Raw genomic sequence first — 15,625 nt, forward strand, 5'->3', positions numbered from 1 at the left:
TCATACCTCAACTAACAAAAAAGAATTTTTACTTTGGAGGCTCTTAATATAAAAGCATTTTCCTATTTTTTAAAGCATTTGATTTTATTCAAACTGGAGTGGATAAAACATTTTAAAAACAAACCATTTTGATTATGAAAAGGTGACCAAAATGGATATCTTTATTATACACTAGGTTGGGACATTCCCAATGTATTACTCGCTTGAGGAAATGACAGTTTGAAGAAAGAAAACTATATACATCTAAAGCAAAGGCAAATAGAATCAGAAACACTTATGATAAAGATGCAAAATGAATATGAACTTATTTATTTTAAAAAGTATAACTGTAGCAGGTATAACAAGGCAATTTCAAAGTACAGATCAAACATAACTCTTCTTTTGTGGTAACAGAGTGTGTATGACTAGTATGTGAGAACAAATATTTGACAGTCCACATTTCTATCAATCAACTAAAAAAAGATTTCAATAGATCATATTACAGGGATTGCTTTATTACATTTATCATTCTGTAAGATATCTATTATTGTAATAACATTGACTTTCTTAAATTATACCTTAGGCATCTAATTTTTCAAGACTACAGATTTGAAATTATCTAGAAAAAGTACTTCATTGAAAGGAAAACCTCTTCTTCACTAATTATCCAGCAAAATACAAGTAAACAAACAAATAAATCATGTAAGTCAACACAAAGCAGTACTATTGTCTGTACATGATAACCAGAATTATAGAAACTATACCTTACTCAAATTTTTCTGTACTTGTGCATAATTAAATCAGAATAGAAACTTTACTTTTTAAGAGTGTTGAGAATAATCAAGTAGTATATTTGAAATACAAGCAGAACAAATTATTCATTTATCACATGAACTCTTTCTTAGTCTGACCAAAATGATACTAGCTCTATCAACATCAGCATGAGAAGATTTTTTTAAATTAAGTAGTAACTCCATATGCTGTTTGTGGCTATGTAAATTGATACATGTTTTGAAAAGCAGTATGTCATTTCATGACAAGTACCTTAAAATAATTCTTTTGATTCAATGATTCTAATGTAGATTTTTAAGAAATTACAAATTACAGAGTAGGACTAGAAGGAACTGTTCAATAGATTGCTTATACTATGAAAAGAATGTGGTTCACCTTAAAGGCATGAGGTCTTGGTTTGAGTTCCCATGAAATTAGAGCCTCAGTATGTGCACCTATTTTATTCCAAAGGTGAGTCTAAGAAGCCAGAATTGGGGAGTTGGAGGAATGAGACAGTAAAAGAGAAAACTCTAACAAAGGGTGAGCTGCCATCTGGACTGCTTTGAGAAACTGAACTTAGATCTTGCTGTGATCCTTCTGAAAAAATCATCCCAAATCTGCATCATTCTCTCCTTACAAAGGAAGGAATTTGGGGCATTTACCTACTAATTTGTAAACTTCAATAGATAAATATTTTGCTTAGTATTTTAATCTCTCACATTTCTGGGTTGCCCCATATTCCATCATTTGGGGAGGGGAAACGGCAGAAAATCTAAAGTAGTGTCAGAGTTTTGCTGCTGGGTTTCACAGGGACTGTTCACTACAGGTGCAGCTAGAATTAGTAATGGACTAAGAATTTGTGGACTGGACAATGTAAGTATTTGACACATAAAATCACTGAAGTCAGCTCATATCCACATTACGTGTATTTAATGTAGTGGTTTTTTACACTTTAAAAAGATTGAAGATAAGAGGATTAGTGGAACAATTATTGTCCCAACACTGCAGTTGCCTTGAGATCATAATTGATGGTCTCATCAACTTCCTCTACCACTAATAACTCTATTTGCATCAGACTCAGGCATATTTCAGCTTCCCTAGGTTGCATGCATGAATGGTGAGGTCATCCAGTTTCAATTCCTAAGGGAATAGAGCCCTTGGTTTTAACCTCTTGGTCAGGCTATTGTTGCCAAAATTGTCACTCCAATGTTTTCACCAAACATGGAAACAGCGAGAGAGACCCCAAGTAAATTCCTCAAGTCCTAGATATACTCATACACACCTGCTAGCTACACAAGGTAATCAAGATAAATTATCCTTTCCAGTATATAAGTTTTGTCTTTTGTTGCTAGATACTGTAAAACAACACCATATATCATCTTATGTTTTAATTTATAAATAGCATCTTGGAGCACAGCAGTCAAGCTCTTCAGGGTGTCATTACAAACTGGCACTCTAGCTAAGTGTTTAATGGGCACTTGTTCTAAGTGACATATGCAAGATTTCATCACTGTAACCCAGGCGTTCTGTAAGCCTTCAGATCATGAAATCATGAATATTTGTTATCATAATCTATTTTCAAGTGATATATGACTTCACATAAGGACAGTGCAAGAGTATACAGTTGGCTCTCTGTCTACACAGGTTCTGTATCCATGGATTCAATCAGCTGTGGATTGAAAATAACCACATATATACACACAAAAAGAAAATATAATTTCAGAAAGTTATGAGGACTTTCAAGGAGGTGACAGCTCTGCTTACTCTCTTATTGTGATAGACAGGAAATTAGCTGAGCGAAAAGAGAGATGGACCCTTCAGCTAAGGTTTCAGTAGCTGCCTAATCCCATTAAGCAATTTACCCAGCCCCGCCCCTAACATGACCACCAGCACTCCAAACATGGTCCGGGCATAAAAACCCCTCACTGGCCAACTGGCTAGGACTTTCCCTAATCTAGCACATGAGCACACCTCACACTATCCCGTATTAAAGTAACCTCTGGTGTCCACTGGACTCATTAACTGATCATTAATATTCCATGAATATGTACATCTAATTATAACAGACTGAATTATGGGAAGGATATGCATGGTAGCGCATCTTTTTATATGACCTGCAGCTGTCAATCAAGGCTGTCAGTCAATGACTCTGCCTTTAAATTATGCAATGACCCTGACTTAAAAAACTCTGTACCCCAGCCCTCCAGGCCATTTGCCTCCCTTGGCATGGCCTACCTTTTTCTCTTGAGGTGTTTTCTCTGTTCTTTCTTTATGTATGTGTGCCCCATGGTTCAGTCATGTCTGACTCTTTGTGACCTGTTCTCGTTCCTTATCGTTAATAAATTTTCTTGCAATGCGTAAGACCTTAGATTCTTCTTTGCCTTCTTACCAAGAACCAAGGCCCACTGAAAGAAGGGTCTCCAGACTCTCCTTTCACTAACAATTGTTTCAAGAATGTATTCATATTTCAAATGCATCAAATTGTAAATTTTAAGCAGGCCATAGATTGCATGTCAATTATGTCTTAAAATTGTGAAAATGTTAAAAAAAATATGTAGGCCGTTATGAATTACTTGCAACGTGAAAATAGAAATATTGAAAAATATTTCTAGGTCATTTTCAAATTCAAATTTGTATATCCTTACAAAAACTCATAAAAATATCAATTTTACTGCAATATTTTCAATTAGAAACTCTTTGAAATCAGCAAGCAAGCATCATATTCTACTAAAAAGAAGCAGTTCTTTGCAGTGATTCTTCTCCTTGTCTTGATTGATGACTTTATGATGTGATCTGAAACTAGGATACATATACTTGCTGCTATTCCCCGCATCACATTTTCATTTTAGAAACTTCAAGAAATGACCCCAATTTATTCTCTTACTAATGCCTTTACATTATGTTTTTCTCCCTGGGTTTGGTTCTGTCCTATAATTCTATTCTTTATATCTATTCAGAATTCAGAATTTATATCTAGTTTGCTCACTTAAGGGAATTGAAGTGTGAAACATTGGCTTATATATTTACAAGTGTTTTACCATTAGTGCTTAATATTTAGTAAATATTGTAAAAATCTTTTCAGAAAGACTGCTTAAATTGTTAAAATATATACATACATATACATATATATACATATATATATACACACACACATATATATGCTATTTGCATTTAACATTTCATTTAGTAAACTAAATAATATAGATAATCCAATTGTTCCCAGGGGGCTCTAGTGGTAAAGAAACTGGCTGCCAATGCAGAGGACATAAGAGAAGTCGGGAAGATCCCCTGGAGGAGGAAATGGCAACCCATTCCAGTATTCTCGCCTGGAGAATCCCATTGACAGAGAAACATGGTGGGCTACGGTCCATGGGGTCGCAAAGAGTCAGACATGACTGAAGTCACTTAGCATGCATACAATTGCTTAACAACTGATTTTTGAGTTTCTGCTATAAGTCAGATCATGCCCTAACCTCTAGAGAGTCAAAGATAGATGAAACAAATGTCCTGTTCTTTTAAGGTCTGTTGAATATATTACAGCAGTTTCCAACTTAAGTTTTGCAATATATATTTCTAAAATATTGTTTAACATTTCTATATGTTTCATTATGCTTCATTGAGCAGATGTTTATACATACAATTGCATATTATTATATAAAAATATATAAATTACATATAATTTCACAGATTTCACTTGAAGTCAGACATGTTCTGTCAAGGTAAAAAAAGTTTCTGTACAATTAATGACTTCTTTGAGTAGGATTACTTGAATATAACTGAATTAGTTACTTCCAAAGATATAAAATATTTCAAATTTTGCTATGTGACTTAAAAAGAAATATGGCTCAAAAATGAGAAAATGAATAATCAGAACACATAGAAAATTTGGCCATCTTTTAATTTTAACATACTAACTCATATATCTGGATATATGATATTTGAAACATTAAATTTCAAATTCTTCATTGCCTGTGTTCAAGCAACATTTTTGGACAAAATCTCCATATCTGCCAAAGCCACATCCTCAGGAGAGTCTATTTCTTATTATAGCACAATGGCTGTAAAAAATGGTGTGTGATCAGCACTGTAGTATTGTTTGAAGATGTGTGGTCTGGCTACCCCGGAGGCACCCAAGGTTTGACTACCAACAGATTTTTGATTTCTTAATTGCCTCAAGCAACCTTAGTGGTTGGTTTATTCTGTTATAACCCAAAGGATTATGATTGTTGCTCTAGCAAATTTAAGTGGGACAAGTTTACAGTTTTATCTAACGAAAATTACTTAACATATATATGATCTGCCACAGGATAAAAACCCATTTAAAGTTGTGTAAAGATTTAATTTGTCAAGGATCACACTGCCTATATTTAAGCACTGGTAGAAATGAAGTCATATATAAAAATCATATGTGTATAACACATAATATGCATCATGTATTATATAAACACATATGTGGCATTGCATCAGTGAAAATTATATGAATAAATATATTGCCATTGCTTGAATAAAAATATCATCTGCAGCTAGTATTGGTAATATTTAATATTTTAGCAGTGATTATAAATTTGTGTTGTACCCTCTCTTGTGCAGTACCTAAGCTAACTCACTGATTGGTCTGAAACTAGAAATAAATTCCCTGTTCATGTGTATAACAATGTATTTTCATGAAAAGTAACTTAGAAACTGACTAATGATAATGTTCTAAGGTAATATTTATACATATTCAGGTATATGTAATATTTATTTATAATCTAAGTAATTTTGACAAAAATCATGTACCTTTTCGTATTTGGCAATGATCAAGTTAACTGTCTCTAATCTAGATTTTTAAGGAAAGTTATATTACTGGTTTGTTACTTGAATATTTTATTGTACTTTATTAATCTTGAATGATATATCATTTAAAGCATCATTATGGCTTCAAATAATCTTGATCTTTAGTTTTTATTTAGTGAGTATTTAAGATATATTCAGGGGCTTCCTGGTGGCTCAGCCAGTAAAGAATCTGCCTGCAAAGCAGTAGACCCAACTTTGATCCCTGGGTTGGGAAGAAACCCTGGAGAACAGAACTGCTACGCACTCTAGTATTCTTGCCTGTAGAATTCCATGGACTGAGGAGCCTGGTGGGGTCACAAAGAGTTGGACATGACTGAGCGACTAACATTTTTCTTTTGCTTCTTTAAGATATATTCATGCAGTTTGTTCCTGTTTTCTTATGTTTGAAAATGTAACTGAGGTCTACATTGTCTTGGCCAGTCTACTAAGGCCAACATCCACAGTGACAAATCAGCTTCATGGTGTGTACTGTCGATATGATATGGTAAAAATGGCATTTTACATCTGTGGTCTTCTTTTTGAAAATACATAACCCAGTCTAATCATGAGAGTAACATTAGACAAAAATCAATATTGGAATAGTTTACGGAATGCCTGACCTATACTTCTCAAAACTGGTAAGATCCTCAAAAACACCTATCAGTGAGAGGACCCTAAGGAGATATGACAATTAAATATAATGTAGAGATGCTGGAGCAGAAAAAGGATTATAGGTAAAAACTAGGAAATTTAAATAAATTATGGACTTTAGTTAATAATAATGTATTGATATCGGTTCTTTAAATATAACAAATGTACCAGGCAAATAAATGTAAGATGCAAATGAACAGAGAAACTGGATGTAAGGTATATGGGAACTATATATAGTGCCTTTGTAATATTTCTTTATAAAACTGTTTTTAAATAAAATTTTAATTGAAAATCAGTAATAATAAAGATTAATTATATATATTGTTCAGCACATTAACAGGAGAAGCAGAAAGCATAAGCATTTTGGAAAAATAAAAAATGAAATTATTCAAATGGTTTTATTTCATTAAATTGAACTTAAATTGCTTCATCATATACTTTTAAGAAACTCATTTATACTCATGGTAGCTGAAATGAGAATACACAAAGCCAATGCCTTTATAGCTATACTGTAAAACTCTGATTATATTTTTATGTGACTTATACTGTGATCTGTAAATATACTCTGACAATTTTATGTCAGTCCTAATACAGTAGCAGATATTTCTTTAAAAAATCATATTTTCCCTTTTTATAACATCACCAATAGATCACTCAACTCTGTATAATCCTAATTGTATAATTCTATATCAGGGGTGATATTTTTTATAATCACTGTTACTGATTAGCTTTTATTGTAAATAACAAGGATACTTCTGCCCTTGTAATTTCTTTGTTAGGGGTTTTAACAACAATGGAAACTTTGAAACAAATGCCATGTTTATTTTTCAATACTTTATATCTATTGAACACTATAAATTAATACAAATTATAAATATTAAAGGTGATCTCTTGGGCAATTCACACTGGATATCTACAATATCATAACTAAATCATCATTATTATCTGTCACTGGAAAACTGAATAATATTTTTTTTTCCTTTGTGAATGTAAACTTGTTAAAATCAGGCTTCCCTGGTGGTTCAGATGGTAAAAAAATCTGCCTACAATGCAGGAAACCCACGTTCAATCCCTGGGTTGGGAAGATCCCTTGGAGAAGAGAATAATAACCCACTCCAGTATCTCACCTGGGAAAGCCCATGGTCAGAGGAGCCTGGCAGGCTACAGTCCATGAGTCACAAAAAGTCACTGAGCAACTAACGCTTTCATTTTCATTAAAATCACTTGATCTGCAAAATTATTCACTTCTAGAAAAATTTCTTTCTGTGATTTATTAAAGGCCTATAACTTTGCTTTTCACCTTTTATATAGTCATCTTGTATTATAACTTTTTTTTTCTTTACAGTTTTATTGAGATTTACTAGACATGCAGCACTACATAAGCTTAAGGTGTACAGCATAACAAATTACATTCATCATGTGATAGTTAACACTTTAAGTTTAGTGAACATCCATCATTTCATACAGATATAAAAGGAAATGAAAAAAACTTTTTCCTTGTGAAGGGAGCTCTTAAGATTCACTCTTAACAATTTTCATTTTACTCTTTTATATATGGCAATTTGTACTCTGAAAAGACTGAATACTTAATTATTGCTAATTTCAAAATACATTTTTCAATTATATATTTTTTATAAAACTATTTGTTAATTGCTGTATTTTTATCAGAACTGTATTTTTATCAGAACTCTGTATCGGTATATTTTCTCATTTAATGTGTATAAATATCCATCACACAATTAAATTGGGAAAGTCAAACTTATTGTCACTTGAATCAATCAAATCAGATTAGCTATCTGTAAGAAAAAGAGCCTGAATTTGTTTTTTAATTTAAATAAAGATATGAAGACAGTTGCCTAGATTAAGAAATTCTCTTCTTAACTCTAATTTGTGATAATAGTTAGATAGGGCACAGTTTCTTGGTATGATTGTCACAGGGAACAAATAAAATACTACTCTCTTCATGATTTTATATAAATCTTTTGTTTTTATTTTACTCTTGTAAGATTCACTCTCAGAAAAATGCATTATTTGGCAACAATAGAGAGACAAATATAGCAAGATCATTGAAAAGTAGTTATCATAAATATGCCTTCTTCCTACAAAATATATAAATTCTGAATATCACAGCATGGATCAAACAATTGCTTCCTATGCTTAAATGCTTCCTAAACCAAAATTTATATCATATAGGGGAAGGCAAAAACTCATAGTGGATAATTTCATGCCTTGATTAAGGAGTCTACATAGACACTAGGAGCATTGCTCTGTTTGGCACCCTAGTAGGCAATTGGCCAAAATGGAATACATGTTCTTATTTTGCCAAATGGAAAAAGAGGGTAAGGGCAACTATGACAGAAAAGAAAACAGTGCTGATACTTCAATTACAGATATGTTCTCTGATCATATGTTCTCTGGTCTTAGGAAAGACCAAATAGAGAAGGAGTTTGGAAAGTGATGCCCTGTAGATAATATTAGGTTAATGCAAACGTAACTGTGGTTTCAGACAATGAACTTTAAATCATTATAGCGAGTTGTCTCTACAGCTTTACACCCCATTTTGAACTCAAGAAAATTGCTCAAATTTGCTATTTGTCTAATGTCATTTCCATAGTCTAAACTAAATATAACAGCAAGTAATGTCTAGAAGATAAACATAAAGTGAGAAATGGGAATTAAAATGATGTATAACATAACCATATTTATTTAAGAATGTATTCTGATACCAAGTGGCAAATTTCAACAGTGCAAAAACTGAGCTACTTTTACACCAATCCCTTAAAACACACTTTATGTATCTCCAATAGTACAAATTATCTGTCTAAAGACTATTGATAGATGGAATTATTAGAAATAGGAAATTCTCTGACCTTTGAAGGTGAGACTATTTTTCCACATTAAATAAAAAACAAATTTATTCTTTTTTTTCAAATTTATTCTTAAATCAAAGAGAGTTTGCATTAATTTACAAATATACAAGAAGTATTTGTGATGATGGATTTATACTTGCTGATGGAGTTATTTAAACAGTCACTGCTGTTTAAAGGTAAAGCATAATTAAAACCTACTATTTCTAAGTTTTAAATATAAATTCTAAGAAAATCAACCCTGAATATTCATTGGAAGGACTGATGCTGAAGATGAACATCCAAATCTTTGGCCAACTGGTGTAAAGAGCTGACTTATTGGAATAGACCCTGATGCTGGGAAAGATTGCAAACAGGAGGAGAAAGGCAAACAGAGGATGAGATGGTTGGATGGCATCATCAACTCAATGAACATGAGTTTGAGCAAACTCCAGGAGAGAGGAAGGACAGAGAAGCCTGGCATGCTGCAGTCCATGCAGATGCTAAGAGTTAGAAATGACTGACTGAACAAAAAATATGAATTAAATTTAAGTATGTGTTGAATATACATTTAGATAAATATAAAATTTCAGACAAGAATAGTGTTAGATATCTAGTTGCAACATGTGTAGTAGAGGCATAATTGATGTTAGATGTTGAATACGTGTCTGAAGAAAATATAATATAAAAACTAAACTTAATTGTCTCCTAATGTATTTTTAAAGTTTTCATATACTTTATAATTGAAGCAAAATAAAAATGCATTAAATTACTTACTATCCATTTTTTGTACATTAGCAATATTTTGATCTGAAAGTAAGAAGGACTTATTATTATTATTATTTTACCAATACTTTTGGAAAGAGTTTCTGCTTACTCTTACTTCTACTGCTTCAACATACAGGAAATCTGTCCTATTTTTGTTTTTCTATTGTTCCTTTTATTTTTGTCATAGAGTATCATAAATTATTTTTCTCTCTATTCTCAACAACAAGAAGATAAAAATCTCAAGCTATCATCAATTTTTCATCTTTTCCTGTCCCTTTCTGTTGATTTTAAAAGTGACTGAGTTTGAGAATTGCTTGTGTGGATAATTGAATCCCACTGCATGAAAACTTATATTTGTATTCAATTGCTTCTCACTACTTTTACCATCACACAATTCCTTCTTATATAGGTTATATTTAATTTGAGAAAAAGCAAGGCAATTTTCATTGAGGAATCTAGACAAAGTATTTATTTGTACATAGCATAATGGAGTTTAATAAAGAATTTTCTCAGACCTGCCTGCAAACTCTTGGTACCTATATACACTTTACCTCAAAATCTAATAGGGAACTAGTGACTGCTATGCAAAGCAGTGGCTGCTGGATTAACAGTTTTTCTTCATGTTCCCATTGTTAGGTTGTCTAGAGATTAAATCTAGTTCTTGTAAGACAACTCCTGAAGCTTAAAAAAAGCTACTTATCTACCTTTTCAGATAATAATGTTTTCTGTTAAAATCTGAATCCATTCTGAAAATACTTGGCCTCTGATTTAGTCAGGTTCTCCAGAGAAACCGAACCAATAGTGGGTGTGTGTGTGTGGTGGCGGGGTGTGTACTGAGAGTGAGACAGCTTAGGGAGTTGGCTCGTGGAATTGCAGAGACTAGCAAGTTCAAACTCTGCAGGATAGGCCAGTCAGCTAGGGACACAGGCAAGAGTCTACACTTGCAGTTCAAGTCCTAAAGTCAACTGCTAATTCCCCCTTCTCTGGGGAAGCGAGTCTTTTTCTTAAGGCCTTCAGCTGGTGGGATGTGTCCCACTCACACAGTGGAAGGAAATCTGCTTTACTCAAAATCCATCAAACTAAATGCTAATCTCATTCAGAAAAAAAGCTTCACATAACATTTAAAGTAATATTTGAACAAATATCTGGGTACTGTGGCCAAGCCAAGTTGACACAGAAGATTAACCGTCACAAGTTTTATCCTATGTTTCTCTCTCTCTCTCTCTCTCTCTTAATTTTTGGATTTTGAGCTTATGATTTCAGTGTTTAGTTAACACAATAAGTCAGTTTCAGGGACACACCCCAAATCCCAGGTATATGTATAGGCCCATACTAATACTGAGTTCTGCAAAATTTATATATATTTTCTCTTTGAAAATAAATGCAGCAAATATTTTTATTCCATATCATATCTTACTGGTCATGAGGCACGAGTGAATTTTGATCAGTATGAATGATATTTGGTTACTCAGAAGAAACAAAAAAGTATATTTATTACAATTTTGACTCTAATGCTGAGAGGACCCATATAGTATGACTAAATCATTGCTCCTAGGGTCTGATGTAAGAAATAAAAATGTCATAATCAGTGGATTAGTGACATTTGTATTTTTGTTGCAGGTTTGATTTAGCGCCCTCTACTATTTACTTGTTGACTCAGTAACACAGAGCTGGTGGATTCCCTTAGAGTGTGTGCCTGCTCAGTAGCTCAGTCATCCAACTCTTTGTATCCCTATGGACTGTAGCCCACCAGCCTCCTCTGTACATGGGATTCTCCAGGCAAGAATACTTCAGTGGGTTACCACACCCTCCTCCAGGGGATCTTACAGACCCAGGGATCGAACCTGCTGCTCCTGAACTCATCAGCCACTAGGGAATATCCTTAGAGTGGCCTGGAATAAAAGCTGTTTCCCTATGATCTGGCTGTATTTTATTCGATATGTTTTTTCCCATAAAATTTTATTTACCATCTGTATGAGGAGAGATGATGGTATTCCATTTCTGTTTTGTTTATCAGGAGAAGTTATATTGCATGTCTTTTCATCAGAGCTCACTTTTGAGGGAAGAAGAAAAATTCTGATGGCCAGTGAGCAACAGAAACATCTCCAGGGCCAGAGGAGAGAAAGGAGAATGTAATGAATAATAATGTGTTTCCTCATTATAATCGTGTCTACAAATTTATCAGTCCTTTTCCTTATTTTTTTGTGTATACTTTCTTTATAGGACTATTAAAAATAGAACTCCACCCCAGATCCAGACTTTCCACAATTTTTAATAAATCCTTCCCCTCTCAATAGAAAAGGGAAAAACACATAGTTTATAAGCAGGAGAGCTCCAGAAAAACATCTATTTCTGCTTTATTGACTACACCAAAGCCTTCGACTGTGTGGATCACAAGAAACTGTGGAAAATTCTGAGAGATGGGAATGCCAGACCACCTGACCTGCCTCTTGAAAAACCTGTATGCAGCTCAGGAAGCAACAGTCAGAAATGGACATGGAACAACAGACTGGTTCCAAATAGGAAAAGGAGTACATCAAGGCTGACATCAAAGGTGACATATTGTCACCCTGCTTATTTAACTTATATGCAGAGTACATCATGAGAAACACTGGGCTGGAAGTTGCACAAGCTGGAATCAAGATTGCCGGGAGAAATATCAATAACCTCAGATATGCAGATGACACCACCCTTATGGCAGAAAGTGAAGAAGAACTAAAGAGCCTCTTGATGAAAGTGAAAGAGGAGAGTGAAAAAGTTGGCTTAAAGCTCAACAATCAGAAAACTAAGATCATGGTATCTGGTCCCATCACCTCATGGGAAATAGATGGGGAGACAGTGGAAACAGTGTCAGACTTTATTTTGGGGGGGCTCCAAAATCACTGCAGATGGTGATTGCAGCCATGAAATTAAAAGACACTTACTCCTTGGAAGGAAAGTTATGACCAACCTAGATAGCATATTAAAAAGCAGAGACATTACTTTGGCAACAAAGGTCCATCTGGTCAAGGCTATGGTTTTTCCACTGGTCATGTATGGATGTGAGATTTGGACTGTGAAGAAAGCTGAGCGCCAAAGAATTGATGCTTTCGAACTGTGGTGTTGGAGCAGACTCTTGAGAGACCCTTGGACTGCAAGGAGATCCAACCAGTCCATCTTAAAAGAGATGAGTCCTGGGTGTTCATTGGAAGAACTGATGCTGAAGCTGACACTCCAATACTTTGGCCACCTCATGCGAACAGTTGACTGATTGGAAAAGACCCTGATGCTGGGAGGGATTGGGGGCAGGAGGAGAAGGAGATGACAGAGGATGAGATGGCTAGTGGCATCACCGACTCGATGGAAATGAGTTTGAGTAAACTCAGGGAGTTTGTGATGGACAGGGAGGCCTGGCGTGCTGCGATTCATGGGGTCGCAAAGAGTTGGACACGACTGAGTGACTGAACTGAACTGAACGGATGGAGACGTGGTCTACAAAGCAAAGGTAATAGTTAATAAAGTTAATGACAGTAATTTCTATAATTAGCCTTAATATTAAGGTCATCCATAAAATTAAGGTCAAATTTTTCCTTAGTCTGACATGTGTAACAGATGACGTTGCTGCTGAATGAATTTACTTATTAGGCAGAAATGTATCAGTGCTCTATTATGGAATTTTATTTCCAGCCTGTATTTCATTTTGGTGATGAGTTAAACATTAGGTTGCTGCTCTGCTTAATAGCTCAGTTGTGTCCAACTCCTTGTGACCCCACGCACTGCAGCCCGCCAGGCTCCTCTGTCCATGGGGATTCTCCAGGGAAGAATACTGGAGTGGGTTGCCATGGCCTCCTCCAGGGGATCTTCCAAATGAAGGATCCAACCCAGGTCCCCCGTGTTGCAGGAGATTTTGTACTGCCTGAGCCACCAAGGAAGCACATCTTTTCTCTACCAATCAGTTCAGTTCAGTTCAGTCACTCAGTCTTGTCCGACTCTTTGCGACCCCATGAATCGCAGCAGGCCAGGCCTCCCTGTCCATCACCAACACCAGGAGTTTACTCAAACGCATACCCATCGAGTCGGTGATGTCATCCAGCCATCTCATCCTCTGTCGTCCCCTTCTCCTCCTGCCCCAAATCCCTCCCAGCATCAGGGTCCTTTCCAATCAGTCAACTCTTTGCATGAGGTGGCCAAAGTATTGGAGTTTCAGCTTCAGCATCAGCCCTTCCAATGAACACCCAGGACTGATCTCCTTTAGGATGGACTGGTTGGATCTCCTTGCAGTCCAAGGGTCTCTCAAGAGTCTTCTCCAACACCACAGTTCAAAAGCATCAATTTTTCGGCACTCAGCTTTCTTCACAGTCCAAATCTCACATCCATACATGACCACTGGAAAAACCATGGCCTTGACCAGACAGACCTTTGTTGCCAAAGTAATGTCTCTGCTTTTTAATATGCTATCTAGGTTGGTCATAACTTTCCTTCCAAGGAGTAAGTGTCTTTTAATTTCATGGCTGCAATCACCATCTGCAGTGATTTTGGAGCCCCCCCAAAATAAAGTCTGACACTGTTTCCACTGTCTCCCCATCTATTTCCCATGAGGTGATGGGACCAGATACCATGATCTTAGTTTTCTGATTGTTGAGCTTTAAGCCAACTTTTTCACTCTCCTCTTTCACTTTCATCAAGAGGCTCTTTAGTTCTTCTTCACTTTCTGCCATAAGGGTGGTGTCATCTGCATATCTGAGGTTATTGATATTTCTCCCGGCAATCTTGATTCCAGCTTGTGCAACTTCCAGCCCAGTGTTTCTCATGATGTACTCTGCATATAAGTTAAATAAGCAGGGTGACAATATGTCACCTTTGATGTCAGCCTTGATGTACTCCTTTTCCTATTTGGAACCAGTCTGTTGTTCCATGTCCATTTCTGACTGTTGCTTCCTGAGCTGCATACAGGTTTTTCAAGAGGTAGGTCAGGTGGTCTGGTATTCTTATCTCCTTCAGAATTTTCCACAGTTTCTTGTGATCCACACAGTCGAAGGCTTTGGTGTAGTCAATAAAGCAGAAATAGATGTTTTTCTGGAAGTCTCTTGCTTTTTTGATTATCCAGCAGATATTGGCAATTTGATCTCTGGTTCCTCTGCCTTTTCTAAAACCAGCTTGAACATCTGGAAGTTCTCGGTTCATGTATTGCTGAAGCCTAGCTTGGAGAATTTTGAGCATTACTTTACTAGCGTGTGAGATGCGTGCAATTGTGCTGTAGTTTGAGCATTCTTTGGGATTGCCTATTCTCAGACTCAAACTTAAACTCTTCCTCTAAGTCTTTATGGCTTAGAATATCTAACTAAAATTTCATCTGTCTCAAATGTCATCAGTGCAAAATGTCACCACCCTCTATGCTAGTTTACTAGTGGCTCATAGTCTCTTTAAGGAGACAACAGAATTCCCAATTATTAAATATTTATAATTAACATGTCTGACTAATTCATGCTGGTGCTTGTTTCTTACTTGTTTGCTCTGTTGTTGTTGGTTTTTTTTTATTTATTTTTCCTTTTAAGTTGCTTTTCACCTTCACTCTGCTCACCATTTTCTCATTTCACTTATTTTCATCTTTCTCTTCATTTTCTTGAGACACAAACTGCCTTCGAAATTTCTCACTTCCATTTTCCTTTTTTTTAATTTCACAGGAAATAAGAAGTCCTATTTCCCTATTAATCACCGCCCCCCCCCCCCCACACACACACAAACCCTTTTATTGCAATGAGCTAGCACCATGTAGCTGGTGGCAATGCCAGGAAGATAATCCCGGGAGAAATAAA

Source organism: Dama dama, chromosome 5, assembly GCF_033118175.1.
Source record: "Dama dama isolate Ldn47 chromosome 5, ASM3311817v1, whole genome shotgun sequence".
NCBI classification, from domain to species: Eukaryota; Metazoa; Chordata; class Mammalia; order Artiodactyla; family Cervidae; genus Dama; species Dama dama.